Source organism: Sorex fumeus, unplaced genomic scaffold, assembly GCF_029834395.1.
Source record: "Sorex fumeus unplaced genomic scaffold, SorFum_2.1 ptg000139l, whole genome shotgun sequence".
NCBI classification, from domain to species: domain Eukaryota; kingdom Metazoa; phylum Chordata; class Mammalia; order Eulipotyphla; family Soricidae; genus Sorex; species Sorex fumeus.
Genome location: NW_026606196.1, coordinates 1409192 through 1427825, shown reverse-complemented (window position 1 = coordinate 1427825; position 18634 = coordinate 1409192).

Below are 18634 nucleotides of genomic sequence, written 5' to 3'. Positions count from 1 at the left end.
TCTGAATCTCCACTCCCGGCAGGTTTTCGTGACACCACTGGTAAATATCCAAGTAAGCCAATGCTGGTTTTAAGTGGCCTGCTCATACTCTCAGCCGTGCTGTTCAATTTGCTATCCACTCAACCCTCTTCAGCTCCATTTTCCTGTCCACATAACCCAAACTTCAGAAACAATTGGTATCTCCTCCACAGAATGTTCCAGTCATTGACTGCAAATCTGAAATTCATCTAATTCTCAACTCCCGTCAGGTTTTCGTTACACCACTTGTGAATGTCCAATTAAGCCAAAGCTGGTTTTCAGTGGCCTGTTCTTACTACGAGACGTGCTGTTCATTTGGCTATCCATTCCACCCTGTTCAGCTCTACATTTTCGTGTCCACAAAACCCAGCCTTCAGAAATCATTGGAATCACCACTAGAGAATGTTCCATGCATTCACTGCGAATGTGGAATTCATCTGAATCTCCACTCCCGGCAGGTTTTCATTGCACCACTGCTGAATGTTCAAGTAAAGCAATGATGGTTTTCAGCGGTCTATTCACACTCGAACCCGTGCTGTTCACGGTCTAGCGACTCAACACTGGTGAGTTCTTCTTTTTCCAGTTCAGACAATACAAACCTCAGAAACCATTGCAATCTACACTACAGAATGTTTCATTCATTCACGCGAATCTTGAATTCATCTTGTTCTCCACTCCCAGCAGGTTTTCGTTTCACCACTGGTGAATGTCCAAGCAACCCAAGGCTGGTTTCAGCTGCGTGTTAACACTCGCAGCCGTGCTGTTCAATTGGCTATCCAGTGAACGCTGGTTAGCTCTTGATTTTCCTTCCACACACCGAGCCTTCAGAAATCATTCTTATCTCCACTTCAGAATGTTCCATTCGTTCCCTGCGAATCTGGAATTCCTCTGACTCTCCACACCAGGCAGATTTTCCTAACAACACTGGTGAATGACCAGGTAATCCAATGCTGGTTTTCAGCGGCTGTTCACACTCACAGCCTTGCTGTTCAATTGGCAATCCAGTCAAACCTAGTCAGCTCTTCATTTTCCTGTTCACACAACCCAGCGTTCAGAAATCATTGGAATCTCTACTACAGAAATTTCCATTCATTCACTGTGAATCTGGAAATAATCTGAATCTGCATTCCAGGAAGGCTTTCGTTACACCACTGATGAATGTCCAAGTAATGCAATGCTGCTTTTAGTGGTCTATTCACAATCGAAACCGTGCTGTTCATTGGCTATCCACTCAATATCGGTCAGCTCTTCAATATCCTGTCCAGATTATCCAGATTTCTAAATGTTGGAAATCACCACTACAGAATGTTCCATTCAATCACGCGAATCTGGAATTCATCAGAGTCTCCACTCCTGGAAGGTTTTCGTGACACCACTGGTAAATGTCCAAGGAAGACAATGCTGGTTTTAAGCCGCCTGCTAACACACTCAGCCGTGCTGTTCAATTTGCTATCCACCCAACCCTATTCAGCTCTACATTTTCCTGTCCTCATAACCCAACCTTCAGAAATAATTGGTATCTCCTCCACAGAATGTTCCGTTCATTCACTGCGAATCTTAAATTCATCTGACTCTCAACTCCCGGCGGGTTATCGTTACACCACTTGTGAATGTCCAAGTAAGCCAATGCTGGTTTTCAGTGGCCTGTTCATACTAAGAGACGTGCTGTTCATTTGGCTATCCACTCCACCCTGTTCAGCTCTACATTTTCGTGTCCACAAAACCCAGCCTTCAGAAATCATTGGAATCACCACTAGAGAATGTTCCATTCATTCACTGCGAATCTGGAATTCATCTGAACCTCCACTCCTGGCAGGTTTTCGTTACGCCACTGGTGAATGTCCAAGAAACTCAATACTGGTTTTCAGAGGCATGTTCAACTCGCAGAAGTGCTGTTCAATGGGCTATCCACTCAATATTGGTCAGCTCTTCATTTTCCTCTCCACACAAACCAGCCTTCAGAAATCATTGGGATCTCCACTACAGACTGTTCCATTCATTCACTGCGATTCTGCAATTCATCTGACTCTCCGCTCCAGGCAGGTTTTCATTACAGCACTGGTGAATGACCAAGTAATCCAATGCTGGTTTTCAGCTGCCTTTTCACACTCGCAGTGTGCTGTTCAATTGTCTATCCACTCAAACCTGGTCAGCCTTTCATTTTCTTTTCCACAATATCAGACTTCAGAAATCATTGGAATCGCCAGTACAGAATGTTCCATTCATTCACTGCCAATCTGGAATTCATCTGAATCTGCACTCCAGGTAGGCTTTCATTACACCACTTATGAATGTCCAAGTAACACAATGCTGGTTTTCAGCGGTCTGTTCACACTCTAAGCCCTGCTTTTTACTGGGTATCCACACAACTGTGGTCAGCTCTTCATTTTCATGTCCAAACAATCCAGACTTGAGAAATCATTGCAATCTCCAGTACAGAATGTTCCATTCATTCACTGCGAATCTGGAATTCAACTGAATCTCCACTACCTGCAGATTTATCTTACACCACTTGTGAATGTCCAAGTAAAACAATGCTGGTTTTCAGAGGCCTGTTCATGTTCGCAGTCGTGCTGTTCAATTGGCTATCCACTCAACCTGTTTTGCTCCTCATTTTCCTGTGCACACAACCCAGCCTTCAGAAATCATTGTAATCTCCACTACAGGATGTTCCATTCATTCACTGGGAATCTGGAATTCATCTGAATCTGCACTCCACGCAGGCTTTCGTTACACCACTGCTGAAAGTCGAAGTAATGCAATACTGGTTTTCAGTGGTCTGTTCACATTCGAAGCCGAGGCTTTTTACAGGCTATCCACTCAACACTGGTCAGCTCTTCATTTTCGTGTCCCCACAATCCAGATTTCAGAAATCATTGCAATCTCCACTACAGAATGTTCCATTCATTCACTGCGAGTCTGGAGTTTATCTGATTCTCCACTCCCGCCTGGTTAACATTACACCACTTGTGAATGTCCAAGTAAGCCAATGCTGGTTTTCAGAGGCCTGTTCATACTCGCAGCCGTGCTGTTTAATTGACAATTCACTCCACCCTGTTCAGCTCTTCATTGTCCCACCACACTACCAGCCTTCAGAAATCTTTGTTATCTCCACTACAGAATGTTCCATTCATTCACTGCGAATCTGGAATTCATCTGACTCTCAACTCCACGCAGGTTTTCATTACACCACTGTTGAATGTCCAAGTAACCCAATGCTGGTTTTCAGCGGCCTGTTCATATTCGCAGCCCTGCTGTTTACTTGGCTATCGATTCAAGCCTGGTCAGCTCTTCATTTTCCTGTCCACACAACACAGGCTTCAGAAATCATTGGAATCTCCTCTACAGAATGTTCCATTCATTCACTGCGAATGTGGAATTCAACTGACTCTCCACTCCATGCAGGTTTTCCTTACACCACTGATGAATGTCCAAGTAACCCAATGCTGGTTTTCAGCTGCATGTTCACACTCGCAGCCATGCTATACAATTGGCTTTCCACTAAATCCTGATTAGTTCTTGATTTTCCTTCCACACGACCCAGCCTTCAGAAATCATTGGAATCTCCACTAGAGAATGTTCCATTCATTCACTGCGAATCTGGAATTCCTCTGAACCTCCACTCCCGGCAGGTTTTCGTTACACCACTGTTGAATGTCCAAGTAACCCAATGTTTTAAGTGTTTTCTTCACAAGCGCAGTGGTGCTGTTCAATTGGCTATCCACTCAAACCTGGCCAGCTCTACATTTTCCTGTCCACACCACAGAGACTGGAGAAATCATTGTTATCTCCACTACAGAATGTTCCATTCATTCACAGCGAATCTGGAATTCATCTGAATCTCCACTCCCGGCAGGTTTTCGTGACACCACTGGTAAATATCCAAGTAAGCCAATGCTGGTTTTAAGTGGCCTGCTCATACTCTCAGCCGTGCTGTTCAATTTGCTATCCACTCAACCCTCTTCAGCTCCATTTTCCTGTCCACATAACCCAAACTTCAGAAACAATTGGTATCTCCTCCACAGAATGTTCCAGTCATTGACTGCAAATCTGAAATTCATCTAATTCTCAACTCCCGTCAGGTTTTCGTTACACCACTTGTGAATGTCCAATTAAGCCAAAGCTGGTTTTCAGTGGCCTGTTCTTACTACGAGACGTGCTGTTCATTTGGCTATCCATTCCACCCTGTTCAGCTCTACATTTTCGTGTCCACAAAACCCAGCCTTCAGAAATCATTGGAATCACCACTAGAGAATGTTCCATGCATTCACTGCGAATCTGGAATTCATCTGAATCTCCACTCCCGGCAGGTTTTCATTGCACCACTGCTGAATGTTCAAGTAACGCAATGATGGTTTTCAGCGGTCTATTCACACTCGAACCCGTGCTGTTCACGGTCTAGCGACTCAACACTGGTGAGTTCTTCTTTTTCCAGTTCAGACAATACAAACCTCAGAAACCATTGCAATCTACACTACAGAATGTTTCATTCATTCACGCGAATCTTGAATTCATCTTGTTCTCCACTCCCAGCAGGTTTTCGTTTCACCACTGGTGAATGTCCAAGCAACCCAAGGCTGGTTTCAGCTGCGTGTTAACACTCGCAGCCGTGCTGTTCAATTGGCTATCCAGTGAACGCTGGTTAGCTCTTGATTTTCCTTCCACACACCGAGCCTTCAGAAATCATTCTTATCTCCACTTCAGAATGTTCCATTCGTTCCCTGCGAATCTGGAATTCCTCTGACTCTCCACACCAGGCAGATTTTCCTAACAACACTGGTGAATGACCAGGTAATCCAATGCTGGTTTTCAGCGGCTGTTCACACTCACAGCCTTGCTGTTCAATTGGCAATCCAGTCAAACCTAGTCAGCTCTTCATTTTCCTGTCCACACAACCCAGCGTTCAGAAATCATTGGAATCTCTACTACAGAAATTTCCATTCATTCACTGTGAATCTGGAAATAATCTGAATCTGCATTCCAGGAAGGCTTTCGTTACACCACTGATGAATGTCCAAGTAAGCCAATGCTGGTTTTCAGTGGCCTGTTCATACTAAGAGACGTGCTGTTCATTTGGCTATCCACTCCACCCTGTTCAGCTCTACATTTTCGTGTCCACAAAACCCAGCCTTCAGAAATCATTGGAATCACCACTAGAGAATGTTCCATTCATTCACTGCGAATCTGGAATTCATCTGAACCTCCACTCCCGGCAGGTTTTCGTTACGCCACTGGTGAATGTCCAAGTAACTCAATACTGGTTTTCAGAGGCATGTTCAACTCGCAGAAGTGCTGTTCAATGGGCTATCCACTCAATATTGGTCAGCTCTTCATTTTCCTCTCCAAACAAACCAGCCTTCAGAAATCATTGGGATCTCCACTACAGACTGTTCCATTCATTCACTGCGATTCTGCAATTCATCTGACTCTCCGCTCCAGGCAGGTTTTCATTACAGCACTGGTGAATGACCAAGTAATCCAATGCTGGTTTTCAGCCGCCTTTTCACACTCGCAGTGTGCTGTTCAATTGTCTAGCCACTCAAACCTGGTCAGCCTTTCATTTTCTTTTCCACAATATCAGACTTCAGAAATCATTGGAATCGCCAGTACAGAATGTTCCATTCATTCACTGCCAATCTGGAATTCATCTGAATCTGCACTCCAGGTAGGCTTTCATTACACCACTTATGAATGTCCAAGTAACACAATGCTGGTTTTCAGCGGTCTGTTCACACTCTAAGCCCTGCTTTTTACTGGGTATCCACACAACTGTGGTCAGCTCTTCATTTTCATGTCCAAACAATCCAGACTTGAGAAATCATTGCAATCTCCAGTACAGAATGTTCCATTCATTCACTGCGAATCTGGAATTCAACTGAATCTCCACTACCTGCAGATTTATCTTACACCACTTGTGAATGTCCAAGTAAAACAATGCTGGTTTTCAGAGGCCTGTTCATGTTCGCAGTCGTGCTGTTCAATTGGCTATCCACTCAACCTGTTTTGCTCCTCATTTTCCTGTGCACACAACCCAGCCTTCAGAAATCATTGTAATCTCCACTACAGGATGTTCCATTCATTCACTGGGAATCTGGAATTCATCTGAATCTGCACTCCACGCAGGCTTTCGTTACACCACTGCTGAAAGTCGAAGTAATGCAATACTGGTTTTCAGTGGTCTGTTCACATTCGAAGCCGAGGCTTTTTACAGGCTATCCACTCAACACTGGTCAGCTCTTCATTTTCGTGTCCCCACAATCCAGATTTCAGAAATCATTGCAATCTCCACTACAGAATGTTCCATTCATTCACTGCGAGTCTGGAGTTTATCTGATTCTCCACTCCCGCCTGGTTAACATTACACCACTTGTGAATGTCCAAGTAAGCCAATGCTGGTTTTCAGAGGCCTGTTCATACTCGCAGCCGTGCTGTTTAATTGACAATTCACTCCACCCTGTTCAGCTCTTCATTGTCCCACCACACTACCAGCCTTCAGAAATCTTTGTTATCTCCACTACAGAATGTTCCATTCATTCACTGCGAATCTGGAATTCATCTGACTCTCAACTCCACGCAGGTTTTCATTACACCACTGTTGAATGTCCAAGTAACCCAATGCTGGTTTTCAGCGGCCTGTTCATATTCGCAGCCCTGCTGTTTACTTGGCTATCGATTCAAGCCTGGTCAGCTCTTCATTTTCCTGTCCACACAACACAGGCTTCAGAAATCATTGGAATCTCCTCTACAGAATGTTCCATTCATTCACTGCGAATGTGGAATTCAACTGATTCTCCACTCCATTCAGGTTTTCCTTACACCACTGATGAATGTCCAAGTAACCCAATGCTGGTTTTCAGCTGCATGTTCACACTCGCAGCCATGCTATACAATTGGCTTTCCACTAAATCCTGATTAGTTCTTGATTTTCCTTCCACACGACCCAGCCTTCAGAAATCATTGGAATCTCCACTAGAGAATGTTCCATTCATTCACTGCGAATCTGGAATTCCTCTGAACCTCCACTCCCGGCAGGTTTTCGTTACACCACTGTTGAATGTCCAAGTAACCCAATGTTTTAAGTGTTTTCTTCACAAGCGCAGTGGTGCTGTTCAATTGGCTATCCACTCAACCCTGGCCAGCTCTACATTTTCCTGTCCACACCACAGAGACTGGAGAAATCATTGTTATCTCCACTACAGAATGTTCCAATCATTCACAGCGAATCTGGAATTCATCTGAATCTCCACTCCCGGCAGGTTTTCGTGACACCACTGGTAAATATCCAAGTAAGCCAATGCTGGTTTTAAGTGGCCTGCTCATACTCTCAGCCGTGCTGTTCAATTTGCTATCCACTCAACCCTCTTCAGCTCCATTTTCCTGTCCACATAACCCAAACTTCAGAAACAATTGGTATCTCCTCCACAGAATGTTCCATTCATTGACGGCAAATCTGAAATTCATCTAATTCTCAACTCCCGTCAGGTTTTCGTTACACCACTTGTGAATGTCCAATTAAGCCAAAGCTGGTTTTCAGTGGCCTGTTCTTACTACGAGACGTGCTGTTCATTTGGCTATCCATTCCACCCTGTTCAGCTCTACATTTTCGTGTCCACAAAACCCAGCCTTCAGAAATCATTGGAATCACCACTAGAGAATGTTCCATGCATTCACTGCGAATCTGGAATTCATCTGAATCTCCACTCCCGGCAGGTTTTCATTGCACCACTGCTGAATGTTCAAGTAACGCAATGATGGTTTTCAGCGGTCTATTCACACTCGAACCCGTGCTGTTCACGGTCTAGCGACTCAACACTGGTGAGTTCTTCTTTTTCCAGTTCAGACAATACAAACCTCAGAAACCATTGCAATCTACACTACAGAATGTTTCATTCATTCACGCGAATCTTGAATTCATCTTGTTCTCCACTCCCAGCAGGTTTTCGTTTCACCACTGGTGAATGTCCAAGCAACCCAAGGCTGGTTTCAGCTGCGTGTTAACACTCGCAGCCGTGCTGTTCAATTGGCTATCCAGTGAACGCTGGTTAGCTCTTGATTTTCCTTCCACACACCGAGCCTTCAGAAATCATTCTTATCTCCACTTCAGAATGTTCCATTCGTTCCCTGCGAATCTGGAATTCCTCTGACTCTCCACACCAGGCAGATTTTCCTAACAACACTGGTGAATGACCAGGTAATCCAATGCTGGTTTTCAGCGGCTGTTCACACTCACAGCCTTGCTGTTCAATTGGCAATCCAGTCAAACCTAGTCAGCTCTTCATTTTCCTGTCCACACAACCCAGCGTTCAGAAATCATTGGAATCTCTACTACAGAAATTTCCATTCATTCACTGTGAATCTGGAAATAATCTGAATCTGCATTCCAGGAAGGCTTTCGTTACACCACTGATGAATGTCCAAGTAATGCAATGCTGCTTTTAGTGGTCTGTTCACAATCGAAACCGTGCTGTTCATTGGCTATCCACTCAATATCGGTCAGCTCTTCAATATCCTGTCCAGATTATCCAGATTTCTAAATGTTGGCAATCACCACTACAGAATGTTCCATTCAATCACGCGAATCTGGAATTCATCAGAGTCTCCACTCCTGGAAGGTTTTCGTGACACCACTGGTAAATGTCCAAGGAAGACAATGCTGGTTTTAAGCCGCCTGCTAACACACTCAGCCGTGCTGTTCAATTTGCTATCCACCCAACCCTATTCAGCTCTACATTTTCCTGTCCTCATAACCCAACCTTCAGAAATAATTGGTATCTCCTCCACAGAATGTTCCGTTCATTCACTGCGAATCTTAAATTCATCTGACTCTCAACTCCCGGCGGGTTATCGTTACACCACTTGTGAATGTCCAAGTAAGCCAATGCTGGTTTTCAGTGGCCTGTTCATACTAAGAGACGTGCTGTTCATCTGGCTATCCACTCCACCCTGTTCAGCTCTACATTTTCGTGTCCACAAAACCCAGCCTTCAGAAATCATTGGAATCACCACTAGAGAATGTTCCATTCATTCACTGCGAATCTGGAATTCATCTGAACCTCCACTCCCGGCAGGTTTTCGTTACGCCACTGGTGAATGTCCAAGAAACTCAATACTGGTTTTCAGAGGCATGTTCAACTCGCAGAAGTGCTGTTCAATGGGCTATCCACTCAATATTGGTCAGCTCTTCATTTTCCTCTCCACACAAACCAGCCTTCAGAAATCATTGGGATCTCCACTACAGACTGTTCCATTCATTCACTGCGATTCTGCAATTCATCTGACTCTCCGCTCCAGGCAGGTTTTCATTACAGCACTGGTGAATGACCAAGTAATCCAGTGCTGGTTTTCAGCCCCCTTTTCACACTCGCAGTGTGCTGTTCAATTGTCTATCCACTCAAACCTGGTCAGCCTTTCATTTTCTTTTCCACAATATCAGACTTCAGAAATCATTGGAATCGCCAGTACCGAATGTTCCATTCATTCACTGCCAATCTGGAATTCATCTGAATCTGCACTCCAGGTAGGCTTTCATTACACCACTTATGAATGTCCAAGTAACACAATGCTGGTTTTCAGCGGTCTGTTCACACTCTAAGCCCTGCTTTTTACTGGGTATCCACACAACTGTGGTCAGCTCTTCATTTTCATGTCCAAACAATCCAGACTTGAGAAATCATTGCAATCTCCAGTACAGAATGTTCCATTCATTCACTGCGAATCTGGAATTCAACTGAATCTCCACTACCTGCAGATTTATCTTACACCACTTGTGAATGTCCAAGTAAAACAATGCTGGTTTTCAGAGGCCTGTTCATGTTCGCAGTCGTGCTGTTCAATTGGCTATCCACTCAACCTGTTTTGCTCCTCATTTTCCTGTGCACACAACCCAGCCTTCAGAAATCATTGTAATCTCCACTACAGGATGTTCCATTCATTCACTGGGAATCTGGAATTCATCTGAATCTGCACTCCACGCAGGCTTTCGTTACACCACTGCTGAAAGTCGAAGTAATGCAATACTGGTTTTCAGTGGTCTGTTCACATTCGAAGCCGAGGCTTTTTACAGGCTATCCACTCAACACTGGTCAGCTCTTCATTTTCGTGTCCCCACAATCCAGATTTCAGAAATCATTGCAATCTCCACTACAGAATGTTCCATTCATTCACTGCGAGTCTGGAGTTTATCTGATTCTCCACTCCCGCCTGGTTAACATTACACCACTTGTGAATGTCCAAGTAAGCCAATGCTGGTTTTCAGAGGCCTGTTCATACTCGCAGCCGTGCTGTTTAATTGACAATTCACTCCACCCTGTTCAGCTCTTCATTGTCCCACCACACTACCAGCCTTCAGAAATCTTTGTTATCTCCACTACAGAATGTTCCATTCATTCACTGCGAATCTGGAATTCATCTGACTCTCAACTCCACGCAGGTTTTCATTACACCACTGTTGAATGTCCAAGTAACCCAATGCTGGTTTTCAGCGGCCTGTTCATATTCGCAGCCCTGCTGTTTACTTGGCTATCGATTCAAGCCTGGTCAGCTCTTCATTTTCCTGTCCACACAACACAGGCTTCAGAAATCATTGGAATCTCCTCTACAGAATGTTCCATTCATTCACTGCGAATGTGGAATTCAACTGACTCTCCACTCCATGCAGGTTTTCCTTACACCACTGATGAATGTCCAAGTAACCCAATGCTGGTTTTCAGCTGCATGTTCACACTCGCAGCCATGCTATACAATTGGCTTTCCACTAAATCCTGATTAGTTCTTGATTTTCCTTCCACACGACCCAGCCTTCAGAAATCATTGGAATCTCCACTAGAGAATGTTCCATTCATTCACTGCGAATCTGGAATTCCTCTGAACCTCCACTCCCGGCAGGTTTTCGTTACACCACTGTTGAATGTCCAAGTAACCCAATGTTTTAAGTGTTTTCTTCACAAGCGCAGTGGTGCTGTTCAATTGGCTATCCACTCAACCCTGGCCAGCTCTACATTTTCCTGTCCACACCACAGAGACTGGAGAAATCATTGTTATCTCCACTACAGAATGTTCCATTCATTCACAGCGAATCTGGAATTCATCTGAATCTCCACTCCCGGCAGGTTTTCGTGACACCACTGGTAAATATCCAAGTAAGCCAATGCTGGTTTTAAGTGGCCTGCTCATACTCTCAGCCGTGCTGTTCAATTTGCTATCCACTCAACCCTCTTCAGCTCCATTTTCCTGTCCACATAACCCAAACTTCAGAAACAATTGGTATCTCCTCCACAGAATGTTCCATTCATTGACGGCAAATCTGAAATTCATCTAATTCTCAACTCCCGTCAGGTTTTCGTTACACCACTTGTGAATGTCCAATTAAGCCAAAGCTGGTTTTCAGTGGCCTGTTCTTACTACGAGACGTGCTGTTCATTTGGCTATCCATTCCACCCTGTTCAGCTCTACATTTTCGTGTCCACAAAACCCAGCCTTCAGAAATCATTGGAATCACCACTAGAGAATGTTCCATGCATTCACTTCGAATCTGGAATTCATCTGAATCTCCACTCCCGGCAGGTTTTCATTGCACCACTGCTGAATGTTCAAGTAACGCAATGATGGTTTTCAGCGGTCTATTCACACTCGAACCCGTGCTGTTCACGGTCTAGCGACTCAACACTGGTGAGTTCTTCTTTTTCCAGTTCAGACAATACAAACCTCAGAAACCATTGCAATCTACACTACAGAATGTTTCATTCATTCACGCGAATCTTGAATTCATCTTGTTCTCCACTCCCAGCAGGTTTTCGTTTCACCACTGGTGAATGTCCAAGCAACCCAAGGCTGGTTTCAGCTGCGTGTTAACACTCGCAGCCGTGCTGTTCAATTGGCTATCCAGTGAACGCTGGTTAGCTCTTGATTTTCCTTCCACACACCGAGCCTTCAGAAATCATTCTTATCTCCACTTCAGAATGTTCCATTCGTTCCCTGCGAATCTGGAATTCCTCTGACTCTCCACACCAGGCAGATTTTCCTAACAACACTGGTGAATGACCAGGTAATCCAATGCTGGTTTTCAGCGGCTGTTCACACTCACAGCCTTGCTGTTCAATTGGCAATCCAGTCAAACCTAGTCAGCTCTTCATTTTCCTGTCCACACAACCCAGCGTTCAGAAATCATTGGAATCTCTACTACAGAAATTTCCATTCATTCACTGTGAATCTGGAAATAATCTGAATCTGCATTCCAGGAAGGCTTTCGTTACACCACTGATGAATGTCCAAGTAATGCAATGCTGCTTCTTAGTGGTCTGTTCACACTCGAAACCGTGCTGTTCATTGGCTATCCACTCAATATCGGTCAGCTCTTCAATATCCTGTCCAGACTATCCAGATTTCTAAATGTTGGCAATCACCACTACAGAATGTTCCATTCAATCACGCGAATCTGGAATTCATCAGAGTCTCCACTCCTGGAAGGTTTTCGTGACACCACTGGTAAATGTCCAAGGAAGACAATGCTGGTTATAAGCCGCCTGCTAACACACTCAGCCGTGCTGTTCATTTGGCTATCCACCCAACCCTATTCAGCTCTACATTTTCCTTTCCACAAAACCCAGCCTTCAGAAATCATTGGAATCACCACTAGAGAATGTTCCATTCATTCACTGCGAATCTGGAATTCATCTGAACCTCCACTCCTGGCAGGTTTTCGTTACGCCACTGGTGAATGTCCAAGTAAGACAATGCTGGTTTTCAGTGGCCTGTTCAACTCGCAGAAGTGCTGTTCAATGGGCTATCCACTCTATATTGGTCAGCTCTTCATTTTCCTCTCCACACAAACCAGCCTTCAGAAATCATTGGGATCTCCACTACAGACTGTTCCATTCATTCACTGCGATTCTGCAATTCATCTGACTCTCCACTCCAGGCAGGTTTTCATTACAGCACTGGTGAATGACCAAGTAATCCAATGCTGGTTTTCAGCCGCCTTTTCACACTCGCAGTGTACTGTTCAATTGTCTATCCACTCAAACCTGGTCAGCTTTTCATTTTCTTTTCCACAATATCAGACTTCAGAAATCATTGGAATCGCCAGTACAGAATGTTCCATTCATTCACTGCCAATCTGGAATTCATCTGAATCTGCACTCCAGGTAGGCTTTCATTACACCACTTATGAATGTCCAAGTAACACAATGCTGGTTTTCAGCGGTCTGTTCACACTCTAAGCCCTGCTTTTTACTGGGTATCCACACAACTGTGGTCAGCTCTTCATTTTCATGTCCAAACAATCCAGACTTGAGAAATCATTGCAATCTCCAGTACAGAATGTTCAATTCATTCACTGCGAATCTGGAATTCAACTGAATCTCCACTACCTGCAGATTTATCTTACACCACTTGTGAATGTCCAAGTAAAACAATGATGGTTTTCAGAGGCCTGTTCATGTTCGCAGTCGTGCTGTTCAATTGGCTATCCACTCAACCTGTTTTGCTCCTCATTTTCCTGTGCACACAACCCAGCCTTCAGAAATCATTGTAATCTCCACTACAGGATGTTCCATTCATTCACTGGGAATCTGGAATTCATCTGAATCTGCACTCCACGCAGGCTTTCGTTACACCACTGCTGAAAGTCGAAGTAATGCAATACTGGTTTTCAGTGGTCTGTTCACATTCGAAGCCGAGGCTTTTTACAGGCTATCCACTCAACACTGGTCAGCTCTTCATTTTCGTGTCCCCACAATCCAGATTTCAGAAATCATTGCAATCTCCACTACAGAATGTTCCATTCATTCACTGCGAGTCTGGAGTTTATCTGATTCTCCACTCCCGCCTGGTTAACATTACACCACTTGTGAATGTCCAAGTAAGCCAATGCTGGTTTTCAGAGGCCTGTTCATACTCGCAGCCGTGCTGTTTAATTGACAATTCACTCCACCCTGTTCAGCTCTTCATTGTCCCACCACACTACCAGCCTTCAGAAATCTTTGTTATCTCCACTACAGAATGTTCCATTCATTCACTGCGAATCTGGAATTCATCTGACTCTCAACTCCACGCAGGTTTTCATTACACCACTGTTGAATGTCCAAGTAACCCAATGCTGGTTTTCAGCGGCCTGTTCATATTCGCAGCCCTGCTGTTTACTTGGCTATCGATTCAAGCCTGGTCAGCTCTTCATTTTCCTGTCCACACAACACAGGCTTCAGAAATCATTGGAATCTCCTCTACAGAATGTTCCATTCATTCACTGCGAATGTGGAATTCAACTGACTCTCCACTCCATGCAGGTTTTCCTTACACCACTGATGAATGTCCAAGTAACCCAATGCTGGTTTTCAGCTGCATGTTCACACTCGCAGCCATGCTATACAATTGGCTTTCCACTAAATCCTGATTAGTTCTTGATTTTCCTTCCACACGACCCAGCCTTCAGAAATCATTGGAATCTCCACTAGAGAATGTTCCATTCATTCACTGCGAATCTGGAATTCCTCTGAACCTCCACTCCCGGCAGGTTTTTGTTACACCACTGTTGAATGTCCAAGTAACCCAATGTTTTAAGTGTTTTCTTCACAAGCGCAGTGGTGCTGTTCAATTGGCTATCCACTCAACCCTGGCCAGCTCTACATTTTCCTGTCCACACCACAGAGACTGGAGAAATCATTGTTATCTCCACTACAGAATGTTCCATTCATTCACAGCGAATCTGGAATTCATCTGAATCTCCACTCCCGGCAGGTTTTCGTGACACCACTGGTAAATATCCAAGTAAGCCAATGCTGGTTTTAAGTGGCCTGCTCATACTCTCAGCCGTGCTGTTCAATTTGCTATCCACTCAACCCTCTTCAGCTCCATTTTCCTGTCCACATAACCCAAACTTCAGAAACAATTGGTATCTCCTCCACAGAATGTTCCATTCATTGACTGCAAATCTGAAATTCATCTAATTCTCAACTCCCGTCAGGTTTTCGTTACACCACTTGTGAATGTCCAATTAAGCCAAAGCTGGTTTTCAGTGGCCTGTTCTTACTACGAGACGTGCTGTTCATTTGGCTATCCATTCCACCCTGTTCAGCTCTACATTTTCGTGTCCACAAAACCCAGCCTTCAGAAATCATTGGAATCACCACTAGAGAATATTCCATGCATTCACTGCGAATCTGGAATTCATCTGAATCTCCACTCCCGGCAGGATTTCATTGCACCAATGCTGAATGTTCAAGTAACGCAATGATGGTTTTCAGCGGTCTATTCACACTCGAACCCGTGCTGTTCACGGTCTAGCGACTCAACACTGGTGAGTTCTTCTTTTTCCAGTTCAGACAATACAAACCTCAGAAACCATTGCAATCTACACTACAGAATGTTTCATTCATTCACGCGAATCTTGAATTCATCTTGTTCTCCACTCCCAGCAGGTTTTCGTTTCACCACTGGTGAATGTCCAAGCAACCCAAGGCTGGTTTCAGCTGCGTGTTAACACTCGCAGCCGTGCTGTTCAATTGGCTATCCAGTGAACGCTGGTTAGCTCTTGATTTTCCTTCCACACACCGAGCCTTCAGAAATCATTCTTATCTCCACTTCAGAATGTTCCATTCGTTCCCTGCGAATCTGGAATTCCTCTGACTCTCCACACCAGGCAGATTTTCCTAACAACACTGGTGAATGACCAGGTAATCCAATGCTGGTTTTCAGCGGCTGTTCACACTCACAGCCTTGCTGTTCAATTGGCAATCCAGTCAAACCTAGTCAGCTCTTCATTTTCCTGTCCACACAACCCAGCGTTCAGAAATCATTGGAATCTCTACTACAGAAATTTCCATTCATTCACTGTGAATCTGGAAATAATCTGAATCTGCATTCCAGGAAGGCTTTCGTTACACCACTGATGAATGTCCAAGTAATGCAATGCTGCTTCTTAGTGGTCTGTTCACACTCGAAACCGTGCTGTTCACTGGCTATCCACTCAACATTGGTCAGCTCTTCAATATCCTGTCCAGATTATCCAGATTTCTAAATCTTGGCAATCTCCACTACAGAATGTTCCATTCAATCACGCGAATCTGGAATTCATCAGAGTCTCCACTCCCGGCAGGTTTTCGTGACACCACTGGTATATGTCCAAGGAAGCCAATGCTGGTTTTAAGCCGCCTGCTTATACTCTCAGCCGTGCTGTTCATTTTGCTATCCACCCAACCCTATTCAGCTCTACATTTTCCTGTCCTCATAACCCAACCTTCAGAAATAATTGGTATCTCCTCCACAGAATGTTCCGTTCATTCACTGCGAATCTTAAATTCATCTGACTCTCAACTCCCGGCGGGTTATCGTTACACCACTTGTGAATGTCCAAGTAAGCCAATGCTGGTTTTCAGTGGCCTGTTCATACTAAGAGACGTGCTGTTCATTTGGCTATCCACTCCACCCTGTTCAGCTCTACATTTTCGTGTCCACAAAACCCAGCCTTCAGAAATCATTGGAATCACCACTAGAGAATGTTCCATTCATTCACTGCGAATCTGGAATTCATCTGAACCTCCACTCCCGGCAGGTTTTCGTTACGCCACTGGTGAATGTCCAAGTAACTCAATACTGGTTTTCAGAGGCATGTTCAACTCGCAGAAGTGCTGTTCAATGGGCTATCCACTCAATATTGGTCAGCTCTTCATTTTCCTCTCCACACAAACCAGCCTTCAGAAATCATTGGGATCTCCACTACAGACTGTTCCATTCATTCACTGCGATTCTGCAATTCATCTGACTCTCCGCTCCAGGCAGGTTTTCATTACAGCACTGGTGAATGACCAAGTAATCCAATGCTGGTTTTCAGCCGCCTTTTCACACTCGCAGTGTGCTGTTCAATTGTCTATCCACTCAAACCTGGTCAACCTTTCATTTTCTTTTCCACAATATCAGACTTCAGAAATCATTGGAATCGCCAGTACAGAATGTTCCATTCATTCACTGCCAATCTGGAATTCATCTGAATCTGCACTCCAGTTAGGCTTTCATTACACCACTTATGAATGTCCAAGTAACACAATGCTGGTTTTCAGCGGTCTGTTCACACTCTAAGCCCTGCTTTTTACTGGGTATCCACACAACTGTGGTCAGCTCTTCATTTTCATGTCCAAACAATCCAGACTTGAGAAATCATTGCAATCTCCAGTACAGAATGTTCCATTCATTCACTGCGAATCTGGAATTCAACTGAATCTCCACTACCTGCAGATTTATCTTACACCACTTGTGAATGTCCAAGTAACACAATGCTGGTTTTCAGAGGCCTGTTCATATTCGCAGTCGTGCTGTTCAATTGGCTATCCACTCAACCTGTTTTGCTCCTCATTTTCCTGTGCACACAACCCAGCCTTCAGAAATCATTGTAATCTCCACTACAGGATGTTCCATTCATTCACTGGGAATCTGGAATTCATCTGAATCTGCACTCCACGCAGGCTTTCGTTACACCACTGCTGAAAGTCGAAGTAATGCAATACTGGTTTTCAGTGGTCTGTTCACATTCGAAGCCGAGGCTTTTTACAGGCTATCCACTCAACACTGGTCAGCTCTTCATTTTCGTGTCCCCACAATCCAGATTTCAGAAATCATTGCAATCTCCACTACAGAATGTTCCATTCATTCACTGCGAGTCTGGAGTTTATCTGATTCTCCACTCCCGCCTGGTTAACATTACACCACTTGTGAATGTCCAAGTAAGCCAATGCTGGTTTTCAGAGGCCTGTTCATACTCGCAGCCGTGCTGTTTAATTGACAATTCACTCCACCCTGTTCAGCTCTTCATTGTCCCACCACACTACCAGCCTTCAGAAATCTTTGTTATCTCCACTACAGAATGTTCCATTCATTCACTGCGAATCTGGAATTCATCTGACTCTCAACTCCACGCAGGTTTTCATTACACCACTGTTGAATGTCCAAGTAACCCAATGCTGGTTTTCAGCGGCCTGTTCATATTCGCAGCCCTGCTGTTTACTTGGCTATCGATTCAAGCCTGGTCAGCTCTTCATTTTCCTGTCCACACAACACAGGCTTCAGAAATCATTGGAATCTCCTCTACAGAATGTTCCATTCATTCACTGCGAATGTGGAATTCAACTGACTCTCCACTCCATGCAGGTTTTCCTTACACCACTGATGAATGTCCAAGTAACCCAATGCTGGTTTTCAGCTGCATGTTCACACTCGCAGCCATGCTATACAATTGGCTTTCCACTAAATCCTGATTAGTTCTTGATTTTCCTTCCACACGACCCAGCCTTCAGAAATCATTGGAATCTCCACTAGAGAATGTTCCATTCATTCACTGCGAATCTGGAATTCCTCTGAACCTCCACTCCCGGCAGGTTTTCGTTACACCACTGTTGAATGTCCAAGTAACCCAATGTTTTAAGTGTTTTCTTCACAAGCGCAGTGGTGCTGTTCAATTGGCTATCCACTCAACCCTGGCCAGCTCTACATTTTCCTGTCCACACCACAGAGACTGGAGAAATCATTGTTATCTCCACTACAGAATGTTCCATTCATTCACAGCGAATCTGGAATTCATCTGAATCTCCACTCCCGGCAGGTTTTCGTGACACCACTGGTAAATATCCAA